This window comes from Patella vulgata, chromosome 4 (genome assembly GCF_932274485.2).
Source record: "Patella vulgata chromosome 4, xgPatVulg1.2, whole genome shotgun sequence".
Lineage (NCBI taxonomy): Eukaryota > Metazoa > Mollusca > Gastropoda > Patellidae > Patella > Patella vulgata.
In genome coordinates this window covers 51,142,039-51,158,308 of record NC_065882.2, presented here as the reverse complement: position 1 = coordinate 51,158,308, position 16,270 = coordinate 51,142,039, and the positions used below count along the sequence as shown (strand labels likewise).

Sequence of the window (16,270 nt, the reverse complement as noted above, 5' to 3'; positions counted from 1 at the left end):
ATTTGGAGGGGCCTGGTCATAGCTTTCGGAATAGGATATTGCCTAGGTCATGGTAAATCATGGATCGGGAGAAAGGCAGCTTTCAGCCCTCCCGGTGTACATTCCTTTTATTTTTGACGATTCTTAGTGTCTAAGGGTCTGGTTGTCTACTTAGGAAATGGAAACGAAAAGAGTACAGTTTAACGTCCCAGTAAGAGAGAAAATATCGTATTGTATAAGTGATTTTTAAAGTATGTTAATAATGACGTGCTTGTGGACGGAACTTAGTTTTTTGCTTATCAATTAACGACATTGTTATTTTGTTTTATTATTTCCTTCCTGTTATATTTTAGACTATGATAAATGTTGAAACATGCTTGTGTAATATGATCCATACATCCTCTGTTGTATATACAGATATAATTAGATTTCAATGCACTTGGCAAGGCATGTTTGTTCTATCTGCAAAGCTTTATACAACTTCTGTATTACAATTCTTACAGTCATTGTGTAAGATCTAAACAAAGAACTGGTTTAAAATAGATAATGTAAAATTTGATTGAACATTTAAGTCAAATTCCCGGCACGAGAGCTGACCATATTCGCGTTTACCGCATTGTCTAATCCACACAATATCTAGGCCATCCGATTTTCAAAAGACGTGGTTATGGGCTTGTCATGTGTATAAACAAAAAAAAAACTGCAATGAGCAGGTTTAGCTCTTATATAATTCCTCTTTAAAGTTCCGTGTAATAAAATTTTCAACTAAAATAAAATTAAATGTTAATCACATTTTAAGAGAAAAGTTTCTTAACAATCCAATTATCCACTGAAAGATGATGTTACGAAACCAATTTTCCCATGTACATGTATGCATTAAAATATTTAGATTACATTCAAACATGTACACCTGTCTCGTACTATCATAGTAACTCGATGTTAAGTATATATATGTAAAGAATTAAAATACATTAAAAATCCAGTTGAACAAGTTCTAGAATATAACTTACATGTTCATATCACTTAAAATCTTCAACCTTTTCAGAATAGATTTAACTTTGATTTAGCATGCTAATTAGTATCCGCTTTAATCAAAAGCGGTTTAAAGTGGTGTTTTAAGAGTGTAGCTAGTCTCTCATCGTTAACGAAAAATTTACACAGAAACTAATATTTACAAATTTGATGTCGACCCTCGCTCGCTTATTTCTAAGATATGTAAAATTTATGTAGCAATGGGATTTATGTATGGGGTAGGGTATGCGTACTCTTTCTATGACAACCGTTCACAAATTATATGTCCATCTGCGTCTTGTTGGATGCCTGCATGTGGAGGAGTATAGTTATTCCTTCTAAAAAACCCGATACCTCCTCGCCTTAGTAATGATGATCGAGGTTAGGCCTAAAATTCAATCGCTAAATTCTCGGTTCAGAGTGATCAATTTGACTGAAATTTTCAGCAAATTCCCTTTACATTATCTAGTTTTAACTATTATAGTGAGGATTGCCAGCTCTTTATCTAATCCGCCATAATGTATCTTTTAATAATCTATAGTTTAGTTAAAACTAGTAAAGTAACAATACAAACCGGAAAAAACGTCAACTACTTCTACAAATTTTATGAACACTTCTAGGAGAGAGCGAAATGGAGTTTAACGTCCTTTCGACACGAATTAGGTCATGCCGGGGATTGCATATGGTTCTACTTCATTTCAATATTTCGTTTGCGCATGGGGGAGGGGGGCGCAGGCCCCCGAGAAAACCCACGATGCGGGACAGGCTGATCTGCAATATTCATTAAATTTGGATTTATTAATGCACTCACAATTAAACCTTTTACCGGTGTTTGTAAAACTTTTGATTTTTAGTGTGGAAACTCCATTAATCTCAATACCCATCATAAATGCAGTCATAAATATTCCTACTGTAAAAGCGATTTGTAGAATATTTACGACCGAAATGCCAGAATAAAAGTTAAATATAAACTATACACAGACAAAATGTCTTTTATTTTAAAAAAAAAAGTTCTGGGCCAAAACTTATTTCTACCCAGCAATTCTAACGTATGTTATGGCCATTTCAATGTCTACATTTATTACTGTTGGTTTCAGACAGTCAACTTTATGTTTTTAAGCACATTGTTTTTCACACAAGCCACCCAATTAAGTTTAATATCTATACTGAAGTCAACTAAATTCCATTACATTTTTAAAGTACATAATTTGACCTTTGAGATACTTGTGAATGATTCGGCGTTATGTATGTTTATACAGGAAGTATTTTGAACCGATTTCTTAATTTGGGTAATTTCATTTCAATTGAATTAATTGTATAGTATAATCAACACTTTTTATATGATCCCATTTGATTAATATTCAAAGAATTATCGTAAAAAATTATTACGGACAGGGATATTTATGAGCAGGTTAAACAGTTTGCTGGACTAGTTATTGTTTTTCTATATAAATAAACGACGGATATAATTCATCACATAAGCAATTAAATATATTCATATAATTTTCTCATCATAGTTATACGTTAATCCATGTCCTTGTGTCAGGTCAATTAGATTACCTCTCTTAGTTTAACATAATTATTGACCCAAGATCGTGATTGAAGACACCGATATACGGCTATGGCATGTTAAAAACTTTTGATATACTCTGATTATAAAACACAATGATATTGACATAGAAACCTTCAGATGAAATATTCTTTTTTCTATGAAAAGAGACCACCGGCATGTCACATTTTCAGGAACTTTATGTTTTTAGAACACGATCGCTATAATTAAATTATTATAAAAAAGAAAGAAACATCCTATACAAGTCCACATCTTAATGATTTATAGCAACGTTCGTTTTACATTAAAAACTAAATGTTTCAGAAGAGAAGCAAAGCAATTGTTTCTCCATTGAAGAATTGTTCTAATGGAAATATAAAAGATGTCGGTAATATATGCATCTGTATTACTTCAATTAGTAGAGGAGCGGTAGTATATAATGGGACCCTCCACTACATTGTCAAATCATCTAATCCTAATTTGAAGAATAATTTCAATCCCGGTTCCCTCTTCTCATTGGGCGGTGTAATAAAACTTCCAAATTAAGCCGGGTTAAAGAATCCTTGAAAGGTGAAACTCGAATAGACGGAAGCGACGCTGTCGATGCCAAATTATTTTCCGTAAGAGGAGGTCTCGTGTTGGCCGAAAATGTCTCTCGAGATTTTCCAGCGTGGTTTATCCTTGCCAGTGGTGCCGAACGGGTTGTCTGACAAGGAACAATGTCGGTTGGGACGAAAAAAAACGAGGTCACGTGCACTACCTCCTCTGTATATAAAATAGCCATAGATTGTTGAAAATGGAAATTTGAGTAGGCCGAAGCACTGCTATTCAGGAAAATTTCCACCATAGCCTGACTGGTGCAGACAAGTATGACGTTAAACCCTATTTCTTTAAATTTTGCACACGTGACAGTCGTAAATAGAAGTATCTTAATCTCAAAATGGCTGAAATGAAATGAAATGAAATGGGGTTTAACGTCCTACTGTTCTGCTCCTAAACTGGGCTAATGAAGACGGGCATACGCCATACAGTGTGCTATGAGGGAAATTTTGCCCGGGCAGCGGCGCTACGGCCAACTCTTATATCGAATTCCAACTGCCAAGGGATCTTTTACGTGCACGCCAATATGTACACGGGACCTCGGTTTTTCGTCCCATCCGAACGACTAGACAGCTGTCCTTGTCAGGCCCTCCGTCCTGCATCACTGACAAAGGGAAACCACGCCGGAAAATCTGGATGAACTTTCTCGGCCAATGCAGGGATCGAACACCCGACCTCCAGGCTAGTGAGCCAGCGTCTTACCCACTTAGCCACGTGGCGAGACAATATTTCGATACCCCTGCATTAACCTCGAGTATTACCAATTGATATTCTATGTATGAAAACACAGTAGCAAGTATTTGGCAATAAAAATAGATGTTGTCATTAATCTCTTTGTCAATGAATAACTTATCGTTTTAACCACTCAACATGAATAAAGACAATAACAATATCGACACAAGTAATGTATTTATTCAAACCGAATGCGTTTATAAGATTAGTCAGTATTGTTTTGTATATGTTTTTCTACAGTACTTTACACCACTTATTGAAAATGTACAACCTGTGGTTGATTTTATGGCCAGTCTATCCTAAATACACGGATATCATTCTCATTTAGAACATAAAGTTTAGTTATGGAATTTTGTAGTCTTGTACTTATTGGTCATAATTATACTATCACAATGATATCTGTGTCTTCAGGTGCTTGTTGAATGGTCTACCGTGTGCACTTCAGAAGCTCAGCCAAACAGTCAAATACCGCACACTTGCTATATTAAAGGGCATTAGGTAAAAATTAAAGACCTGACAGTTCTCGCTATAATAGTTAAAACATAGATAATGACAGGGGAATATGTTGAACATTTCAGTAAAATTATTTCACTCTGAGCCTAGTTATCGGCGATTCAATTACTGTGTAGCTCTGATTGTCAATGCTACCGTTGTTACAATATTACAGTCTCGGTTATTCATCTTGACGGTAAATCATCAACCGCAAAACATATTTAAATTTACTAAATTATTATGGGCTTGTTAAAGATACATTATGGGAGATTTTTACAGAGAATTGGCCATTCTTGCCTATAACAGTTCAAAAGTAGATGATGAAAGAAGAATATTTTGAAAATTTCAGTCAAATTACTTTATTCTGAATATAGTTATCATCGTTGTAATATTTGACTAGAAATGGTAGTGAAATGTGCCTTCACCGTGGCTGATCGTTTGATTGACAGACGTTAACTCCACCTACATATCTCGATTATCAAGTAAAGTTTTCAATGGCATGCGGAAACGCTCTACAGCGGCCTCGCTAAGTACACTCTATCATTTAGCCTCGATCTAACTGACGTATTCTCATCAGGATGCGCCATATTCGAATTAATTGATAAGTGAAATCCTATTTAAATCCGAGCTGTAGCCGAGCCATCCGTGGGTCTACAGAGTTGATTTTGGGCTTGTTGTTTAAATAAAGATCTAATTTATAATTTCTTTAACTGAAGCCTAAATTAAGACTTGCAATAATCAGATTTTGCTCTTGCATAATGTATGTTTAAGTTAATTATTTTATAAATTATATAACATTTAAGGCCTAAAGAAAGACCTCCAATAGGCAAATTTAGCTCTTGTATAATGTCTGTTAAGTAAACAGAATCCATACCATGATGTATACACATTTTTTCGGTAAAATTGACAAATTGTGTTATTATAGTTTTCTTGCGGATACACGCAACCGTGGGAAATAATGAACTTCCGAAGTTAGCAGCGCAGAAAGGGTTTAATTATTCCCGTAGAGTTCAATGAACGTTTTCCAAAAGCATTCTTCATATAAACAACATTCGCGGCGACAGAAACGCCAGCGCCGGAAATGACAGCATACGAACTAGGACCAGTTTGGGGGTGTTTTTATTCAATCATATGTTTATTAACGGGACGTGCCATTTTTATGTATATCTTATGTCACGAATCTTGAACAAAAATAAACACATTCATCATCTCAAATACAAGCTTCACGGTGCATTATGCGTCTGTCTGCCTCTGCCTATTACAATTCTTTTTTCTGGCTTTAAATGTTATATAAATTATTATTTAGACAATTTATTTACATGGCAAGTCCATAATCAAATATCTGGGTCATCTGTGTCCGATCTATTAAATTGATGAGCATATCTGCGCCTTTTAATAATTTAACGTTAAAATGGATAATTGTTTATTATACTAGCAATGGTACTTGACAATAGAGACAATCTACGCCACATCTTGTCAAACGTCCAGAATAAAGTAATTTGACTGAATGTCAGTATTATTCATTTCTATTACAACAAGAACCGTCAGCTCTTTATCTAAATCTTACATAATGCACCTTTAATCAGTTATTGAAAATGCAAAGTACAGTGTTAACACTAACAATTCGTCATTCATTTCGATAGACTATTTCTCGAAAAATAAAAGCCGACTTATAATCCAACCCACACACGCCTGACTAAGAATATGGATAAAAAAACAGTAGAAAAAGAGATTCATCAAAATTAAAACAAGAATATATACTACACCGTGTTCGACGCAGTATATGTATCCATATAAAAAGGACAGATAGTCGTTATATAATCTACCAATTTTGATTCTTTAAACGTGACGTTGGCTATCTTTTGCTATGTTCCCACTGTCACGATTCGCGCTACGATTGAAATCGTGGTTTTAATCGCAGAGTATTCGTGATGAACCCTTTTGTTCTTATCATATCTTGAGGTCAGTCGTAGCAACCGTGTTCATCGTAAACAAGTTTTGGGCGGTTTAAAAAATTTCTACGATCAACACGATTGATTGTCAATCGTGATCATCGCTTCAAATCGTATTAGATTGTAACAAAGCGCGGCAGATCGCACCTAATTGTGCTTCTAAATCGAAGTCATTGGGATCAGCCTTGGACAAGACAAACACCACGCTGTTAAAATGCACCGTGATCTATATAGACGTCCGGGAAACAATGAAGTCCATTGCCAGTCGGGCTGTATATACCGGTCGGGGTCCAATCGTAGCCCAAATCGTGATCACTCTCGTTCCCGATCGTGAAAGACAATCGTATCCTAACGCAAAAGAGCGCATCGGTCCCTGATGATCGCGTCGAAATGTATCCGAGCGTATCTGTACGTACAGCCCCCGTCAGACCAAAGCACGACCTAACGCGACTCAAATTATTTTGAGTCGCGTTGCAAACTCACAGCAAAGCCGGAGAAGGTCTTCCTGGATCGTGAAGGTCGCCGCCAGGTCTTATGAATCGGGAGCAGATCTTGTTGAAAAGGCATCTGATCGATCTCTACTCGACAAGTAACCTTGACGGTCCAGGTCGTGCTTTGGTCGCGTTGGGAGCCCGATCTTGTTGTATCGTATCGGGATCGCGTTCGGTCGGGTTAACGTCTGATTGGATCGCCTTGATCGTGTTGAGAGCATGTTATGGGGTCTTGCTTGATAGTATCGACATCTTGCAGATACCGAGTCTGTCGGTCCTGGAGACTGGTGGAACCAAGTTCATCAAATTTGTACCGCGATTATACGCGACCTGCTAAAAATTATGAGTCTCCTTGGATCGCCAAACGTTTTAGATCTGGTCCGTGTACATTGTACTGTATGCAGGATATGAAACTACATGCCTATTTCTGATCATTTTATACTATTCTGCAGAGGTCGTGATGGATCTGGACAGGGTCTGTACAGTATCAGGTCAGAAGCGAGTTTGTCGTGTTGGGGCCGTGATTAGATCGAGTAGGTCTTATCAAGGTATTGTTGGATCTGGACTGGAGCGAGTTAGTCGCAACCAGGCCGCGCTGATCGTATTGGGAAGCTGTTAGTGTTGAGGTCGGATGTAGATCGAGTTGACATGTACCCGGGGATGATACGCTTCACTCACGATCCAACTCGACCTGAACACGACCGCAACACGGTTTACACGACCCAGGCACGATCAGCTCAACATTAACACGCTTCTCGTCAGACTCTTGACAAATCGGGCTTTCCCAGGCTCCCAACTCGACCTGGACCGTCACGGTCACTCGTCGGGAAGCGATCGAGTCGATGCCTTTTCAAAAAGACCTACCCCGGATTCACCAAGACCTGGCGGCGACCTTCGCGATCGAAGACGACCTTATCCAGGTTTACAACGCGACTCAAAATGAGTTGCGTTAGGTCGTGCGATATGGTGTTACGGTTTTGTTAACAGAAAAATGAGGATTCTGAGCTTGACATCTGCTCAAAGCGTGCTGCATCGTGATTCGTCGTATTAAGATATACTTCGTCGGATCGCCAAACTGTATAGATCTGAACCCCATCGGGCTTTGGTCTGACGGGGGGCTTACCAGATCGTGGACTCAATAGGGACAATCCCATCGGAACGTACCTGATCGTGTCTGAACGGAAGACCAGATCGTGTCACATGAAATTGACCAATCGTGACCATATCGCATCCAAGCGCACCAAATCGTACCAGAACGTATCGACTCGCATCACCTCGTATCCAAACGTAAAATTTCAGAGAAGTAAATACAAATTCCACGATCAGTAAAAGACGGAATGTACCCACAAAAATTTGATTGGATTCGACGAATGGAACATATATATAAATTAGAAAATGTGTAAAGAAGTAAATAAAGAAGGTCTATATAATTAACGTAAACACCAGTAACAGCATTGAAAATAATAATAACTAGTCTATTTTAATGGTTTGTTTTTAGTTAATAATCCTGCTGTGTAGAATAATTATAACGCAAAATCCCCACAGATAGGTTTTTTTAATCACTATGAACTACATGGGAAAATGATCTACAAAAAAAGCATTTAAATTTCAGACGTCCGCGAAGCTATTAATAGATAATATTATGTTGCGATGAGCTAATTTAGTCTTCAGTTCGACCGCAACATGTTACACCTACTTTATAGTTTCCTTGTGATTTGAAATATATGATCTCAACATCACAGAATTCAAATCAAAGATAAAGCCAAATACATCACTCAATCTCGTAATTACACTTTCTAAAATTACACAATTGAAGGCATATTCCTTAGTAGTTGACAATGAAATGAAATGAAATGTGGTTTAACGTCCTACTGTTCTGCTTCATTTTCGGTTCGCTCCTATAAGCGCATACAGGCCTTATGTATAGTATTAATATTTAGTTTTGGTTTGTCCACACAAAACAATACCACGCTAAATACTATACCATCTGAGCTGCTATGAGTTCTTACTGTCGATATCTGATCGAAATTATTCCGGTAAGGGATTTGCATGACTGACATTATGTAGCAATTGGTTGCTAAAGCAAACCTGGTGCACACGGGCAATTTTGTCGCTTATTGAAGTTACGAGCAATTTAAGGCGGCCATCGATCCGATCGAATTGGCTATATTTATGTGTGGGCGCGTGCAAGTAATTTCAAGAATTGTCACCGCTTATCTTATGATCTCATAGATGAAAAGCAACTTACTGTGTGCCTTTAATTTGTAACACCATGCTATTTAGCTTGAGCTAATTAGTCAAACAAAAACATTGCTCTACGAGAAATTGGTTGTTGCCGAATACATAGCGATCAATTCTTTATCGCCGACGAATATGAAACTTTTCAATCATTTAAGTGCCCAGTCTATAAAAAACAGACACAAACCCCGCAAAGACAAAAAACCGACCAACTAATATTATTAATAGACTGAAGCCAGTCTAATCCAGAACACAACTCTTTTAATACTTCAAAATTGGCCTTCGCTTGATCAGAAAAGCGTCACGCACTGCTGTGGAAAAATATATGTCTGTCAGTATTAGCAATAGGGTAAGTTTCTTTTTAAAAAAGATAATCAAGTCACAAGGAATTGTCAAATATTCCAATATTATTTGGTCTAACATGCGTATGAAATTAATATTATTGACTAGGTGTTACGTGAATGACTGTAAACCCCCTGGTTTGGGAGGAGGTAGTGAAGAAAGAGAAGTGTGTTTGATGGGGTGTGGGAGCCGGTATTGGGGTGGCGTATTATAACGTTAAAGATATCCAATGTGAGATTTAGAGAAAGAGCTAGATAATGAAAATATTAAAAATTTCGGTAAAAATTCTATATTCTGAGCGATAGATGCGAGAATTATGCGAGAATTGGAGAAAAGGCTGGCAGTTTTTGGTATTAAAGTTCCAAAATAGATACTGAAAATTTCTGTAAAATTACTACATGTATATTCTGAGGGAAATTATGATAGAGGAATGGGGTTGAGCGTGCACAAATTAGGTTATTTCGGGACTTACATATGTCTCAGTTTTATTTCATCAATTCGCTTGAACCAAGAGGTGGGACAATAAATAGCCATAATTGGCAGATAGAAAGTCCGTCCACATTTCTTATTCATGATTATCAAGTACAATTGCGATGGTATTCAAAGAAGTCTCGATTGTCGGTCCTTTCATTGGCGGTCTCGGGTCATATTATTAGCTCTTAAATCAGATATGGCAGGCATAGTCTAATCCACGCAATATCTAACCAATCCGAGAGTCAAGAGAGTTGATTATGGGCTTGTGATATGAAATTATATAGCATGTGAAGCCAGAAACACACCCTGCAAGAGGCAAGGTTGGCTCTCGCATAATGCCTCTTTAACGAAGTAATACAGTCACATGACTCACTTTCGTATTTTAGGTGGAATCGTTGCGTTAATAGATTGCTGTTTAAATGTATGAAATCCCAAAAGATTCCATGGGAAATTAACTATTCATTATTCAATTTTTTATTTTCTGTTACATGAAAACATATTTCTTCATTGTTGTTTGTTCCAATTGTTTTGTGTTTATTAACGACCTGAATGCTACAAATCCCAATAGAGAAATTGCGAACTGTAGATCGATCTTTGTGATATATTTTTATAAATGAAAATAGTTAATTTTGTTTGAAAGAAACTACATTATCATTTAAAATAATCATATTTAGCTATCTGGTGTGATACTCTTTCGAAGAAATTTCAAACTTTCAGTTTCCAGGTGAAGTGAGTCGTAATTCTCAAAATTCCACATTTCAGGATCCAGTTTGGGGAATAGAAAGAAATATATATCGCTGGAGAACCAAGACTTGTGTGAGCTTATTGGTAAGACGAAATTGGGAAAAAGTTTGCACTGGTGGCATCGTTTGATCTAATGCAAAATAGGCGAACGGGTAAAACGTAAAAAAACTTTCTTCAAACACGCTAAATTGTTTTCCGATAATGGACTGTTTGTTCAATTCATTGATTATGACGTGTCACATATAAAGCTGCTGGTCCGCTTTTATGTCGTCAGTAACGCCAAACAATTTTGTATGTTCAAATTTAGTGTCTGTTGTTAGGTATTAAATCTTTCGAGATAAAATAAACCGGTAATAATTTGAACACAAACGAGATCCGGCCTTATGACTAAGCAGGGCCTATTTTATGGTTTTATTGGCGTAGCACCGTTTCCGGTGTTTTGGGGTTCCGTGGAAATTTCCAGATTTTGACTTCCGATCACAAGCTTTAACCATACTATAACAGAATTAACATATTTATATTTATAACCGTGTGTCAGTATTATTAGCAGTCCAAAAAAACATCCAAAGTCGATCCAAAGGAAAATGAACCGTCACTGTCACCTGCACATTACGATGTTTAGGTGCTGGTGGGAATACGTCAACAATACAAAACTTTTGAAACAGAAATCGAAAGTGGTCGATGATCATAATGATTAAGTTTCCCAATACAATCTTTCCAGATTCACAAGGCTACATTTTCAGAGCACGGATTTCTTTTTATCCAGAGTCACGTTCTTGCCTATACGAACGTTCAAATAGTTATAGTGTGATAGTTTCCCAATACAATCTTGCCAGATTCACAAGGCTACATTTTCAAAGCAGGGATTTCTTTTTATCCAGAGTCACGTTCTTGCCTATACGAACGTTCAAATAGTTATAGTGTGATACACCCGACAAATTATTACAATATTGTGTAAGTATTAATGTTAATTTCAGTCGTTCAGTGGCTACTTAATGTTTACATAAAATGTTATTTTTAAATGTAAAAGATTTCTCATCAATTGTATGACAGTTCAGTTTCTAACCATGACTTAAAACAACTGTTTAGAAGCTTCTAAATTGCTAATTCTTTCGATAGATACCCCAATTATGAAATAATTCAACACATCCATTTCTCAACATCGTTTCAGAGAAAAAATGGTCAACCACATAGTTACGTAAGGATTCCACATAGAATATCAAAAATATGTTTCCATGGCATTTAATAACACTGATTTAGCCCTGGATGTTATCATGTTGTACTGGGAGAGCCGGGGGTATAATAAATCACTATAATCGACATTTTCTGATTGACATGGAATATATATTTCTCATTATCTTTTGCTCTATTTGTAACATATTAATACCAGATATGACACTGCACAGTATAATGTCTATAGTATTATATGTGCTACATACCGTAGACTATATTTTGTTGTGACAGGAAAGCTCATCGGGGAACACACCTGAATATATTTATTACTTCCAAGAAAATTAAAAAACATATCGAAATTACTCGAGGGAGTAGCGTGTTTGTAAAACCTACTGCAATATTTAAGAAATCATTCCCATTTGATTCTACCTGTGCTTTAATTGTTCCGTTCAAGAATCGATATGGTATATATAATATCCTCTGATTAGTGCGTATCTAAACGGGCATTGGATATCGTTTAATTTCCCTGCGTTGAAAAGTATACCATAACTTTTAAGGACACAAAAGCGTAGTTTTTAGTTTTAATTCTTGGGTTGTATGAATTATGAAAATGTGAACATAACCCATGTCTTAAACTCATAATTGTTTCGAGGGTAATATACATATATATACCAAAAAATACTAATATTTGGATGGAATAATCTATATTTAAATAACTAACTATGTATATAAATATTAGTATTTTCTGGTAAATACATCTGAGAGTTCGTTCTTTTAAATTGAAAGTACCACACGAACTATCCCATCCCACCCTCAAAAACACGGCATCAATTATACAGTGTAGCAAAACCGCCTGTCATAATAGCGACGTAAACCAGAAAGGACAAAATGAACTGTAAAGTAATATCCGTTTGTTAACAGTGACAAAGCCATGTGATCATGTGCTCTGGAAGCACGGTGCAAGACAAGGGGTTGGAATATATTCAAACAGACAAATGCACACTCGAACAGACGAGCGATTTCCTATTAATAAGTCATGAAACAATATTGGCATACCATTCACAACTATATATGTAAAATGGGCTTCTCGTGAAGTGTATATTCCAGCTGATGATTAGGAGCCATATCGTCAATAAGATACATCTTTAACCCCGAGAGCTCTTTATGGCATTTGTAATGACTGCACCAATTTAGGCAAGTGTTACGTGTAAATTTTTAATAAATTAATATATAAATTGATACTAGTGACATTTGTAATATGAATAATCTAGTGGTATAGCAATAGCATCATGCTTACTTAACAATCTTCCATCTACTGTAATAATTAGTTTACTCTGTGATTTATAGAGCAAAGAGAATATTAAAATAAGTGGAGTTATAAATTCTATTTCAAGATACACCAAGCCCAAGACGTGAATATTAGAGAATATATATTTTGCCGGTGCTCTTTATTTATTTATACCTTATTGACTATAAACTGGGTCACAAATACTATGTCATGAAATAGCCATGACGTCATCGCCGCCATATTGAAATTGTGACATCAAAAAGTACGCCAATATATGCTCAAGGAACAAGCATGCCCAGTTTCATGTCGATCGTACTTGAATTGGCAGATCCTTTGGGCTTTTTTCGAAGCAATTCGGTTCAAAATATAATATATTATTATCAATTCAATATGATAATATTTTGATATAATTAGTAAAATCGATGGGAATCCGTCGATCTTTAAAAATGTAGGGGCACCAACAGAACCAATATTATAATACAACTATTTTTTCCCCAGCAAAGTTCGAAACCAAGATTAATAAACAAACTGGCTTCTGCATGATTTTTCGAAACCAAAATTAAATTGTTTACATTGTGTCCGATAAATAACACTGAAGATAACTTAAATTTAAAAATAAAATCGCCTTTCAGTTGTAAAAAATACACGATGTTGTGTTTTAAAATGTTTGAATTCATATTGCTTGCTTGAGATAGTTCATGACGGCCATGTATGACGACAGAGATACACATCACAGAGCATCAAGTAAATAATTTAAATGAAGATTGTGGAGACAGTTTTTTTAAAAAGTTAAAGCTACTTGATCTTGACAAATTCTCCGATGAAACTGATCTTCAGTCCATGTCAAGTTTATTGAAAAAAATTTTAATTGAATCTCTTTTTTTCCTGGCACGAGGCACGGCTTTCTTCACCTTAGGCGTGTGAGGCACGAATCACTCCATTTGATGTGTCACTATCTGAAGTGAAGTAATTTCCTGAAAATGGCTATACTCTATCTGTGATATTGATAATAGATATAATAAGATAACTATCGTTATTTTCTCTGAAGGTTGGCAATTAATTGATTCGAAGACAGAAGGTTGAAATGATCATACAGGAACAATAGAGAACTTTATTCCATGAATGATATAATAACAACTAGAATATTGATGATTCTATCTCAACCCGTGGTTTCGCAAAATGTTGTTAGACCACAAATCCGCCGAAAAACGCTACTCATCTTATTGTTCTTCTTGTTCTTAGGGGCTGCGCTCTTCAAAAAAAAAGAATAGGGCTCCATCATTTAGTCCAATCGACATGAAACTTATCATGTGTGTTCCTTGTACAGTTTGCACATAGACTTTAGTTTTTGATATGACGTCATAATTCCAAGATGGCGTCAAACTCGGTTCCTAGTCTATAGTACGCTCGCACTACTGTTGTGCTACACTATATTGTATAACCTACTTTTCAGATTTCTTCGTGAAACTTTTAAAACCCTTCATAAGTGACAGTAAGTGACATTTTTATATCCTTTAAAGTTCTGTGTATACACAGAGTTCAAATCTAATTTCATACTTTACATTTCCGCTGACCGTCGGGGATATATCCGAAATTCCTCTTTATCTGGTTGTTATTAAACTGATGACTTTTCTTGAGGCAATATAATATGATATGATAGTATATGATTATATTGGTAATTACTTCTGGGCTATCTAATAATGTTAGACAATCTGATTAAAACACAGATCCTATTTCGCTTCGTTTAGTTCAAAATTTCGCTTTACTTGTCTTTACTACACTAGGATCTGGAAGAGTTGTTATATTACCGGCGTTTTGCTTGAAGTGAGGGATAAACTATTAAAACAGTCTGTTACGGCAACTTCTTGGTGTGTTTTGCACGGAGCTGTGGGTAAACCACGAGGAACGCCAACGCTGATTGATTAATCAATGTTTGACGTCATAGGGTCAAAAGCCGCTCGTACGACCCCTGACAACCTTCGAGTGCAACTTGTCAGATTTTCATGTAGTGTAGGCCATCGAAAGTATAAAAAACGAAACGAAATATAGATCTGTATTTTAATCAGATTGAATGTTAGATTAATAAGTAGAAAATAATGTATGTTAAAATTGCAAAATTAGTTGATCCTTTTGTACTTCCTGGTCATTGTAAGACGTGAGACTGTCTTCTTTTTTAAAATAAAATATACAAAATAGTCAATTTAAACAAATCCACAACTTTCACTTATTCATTCTGACACAATCCAATCATAAGCTGGTTAAAGAGACCTTTTGCGGGTCTTTTTTCTAGCTTCAAATGTTAGTGTGGGTGTATTATGCCGTTACCATATTAACGCGATAGGGGCTGTAGTTTTTCTACGCCCACATTTTCATGTGGACGCATATTGTCTTCGCCCCTGGATGTCCGTACACAGTTTATTTGTGGACACTCTACAGGTCACAATTCTTATCCGAATTTGCCGAAACTTGAAATATAGGTTTATCTCCAAACGATCGCGGTTCCTTTCGAAATTGGCATGTATGGGATCGAAACTTCCTGGATTATGGCCCCTGATTGTAGAAAAATTATGCTTTTAGCTTGTGGACACTCCAGAGGTTACAATTTTCATCTGATTTTGATGAAACCTGTAATGCGTGTTTATAACCCAGAGAACTTTGCTCATATGGATCGTAAGTTCCTGAATTATAGCCCCTAATTGTACGAGAAATCGCGCTTTTAGCTTGTGGTCCCTCTAGAGGTTGCAATTATTACCCGATTAAAAAAACGTTCGAATATATCACCGTTACACTGTAATAAAGGTTGAGTTCGAATATCGTTAAAATCAGACCAAGACTGCCGGACAAAATGGCCACCCCTCGTACGCAAATAGTGTAAAGATATGGTATATCAAGGTTGTGGACGCTCTAGTGGTCACAATCTTGAACCAATTTTGATAAAACTTGAAATACATGTTCTTAATCCAAAGATCTTGGATCCTTTCGATATTCGCACATATCGGATCGTAACTTCCTGAATTATGGCCCTTGATTGTACCAAATGTTTTTAGCTTGTGGTCCCTCTTGAGGTAAATTTTTTTTATCCGATTTAAAAAAGAAAAAACGTTTGAATATATCACCGTTACACCTTAATGGTGGTTGAGTTCGAATTTCGTGAAAATCGAACCTAAACTGCCGGACAAAATGCCCGTGCCTCGTACATAAATAT

General features: G+C 36.3%; 1 protein-coding gene across 1 annotated transcript in view; it reads left to right on the top strand.

Annotated features, from left to right (window-relative positions):
- LOC126818358 (galanin receptor type 1) overlaps window positions 1-16,270 on the top strand; it is a 79,813-nt gene that overhangs the window by 1,017 nt on the left and 62,526 nt on the right. Inside the window, exon 2 of the mRNA XM_050545749.2 lies at window positions 10,623-10,688. The gene's annotated coding sequence lies outside the window, so the exon portion shown is untranslated. The remainder of the gene's footprint in view (window positions 1-10,622; window positions 10,689-16,270) is intronic.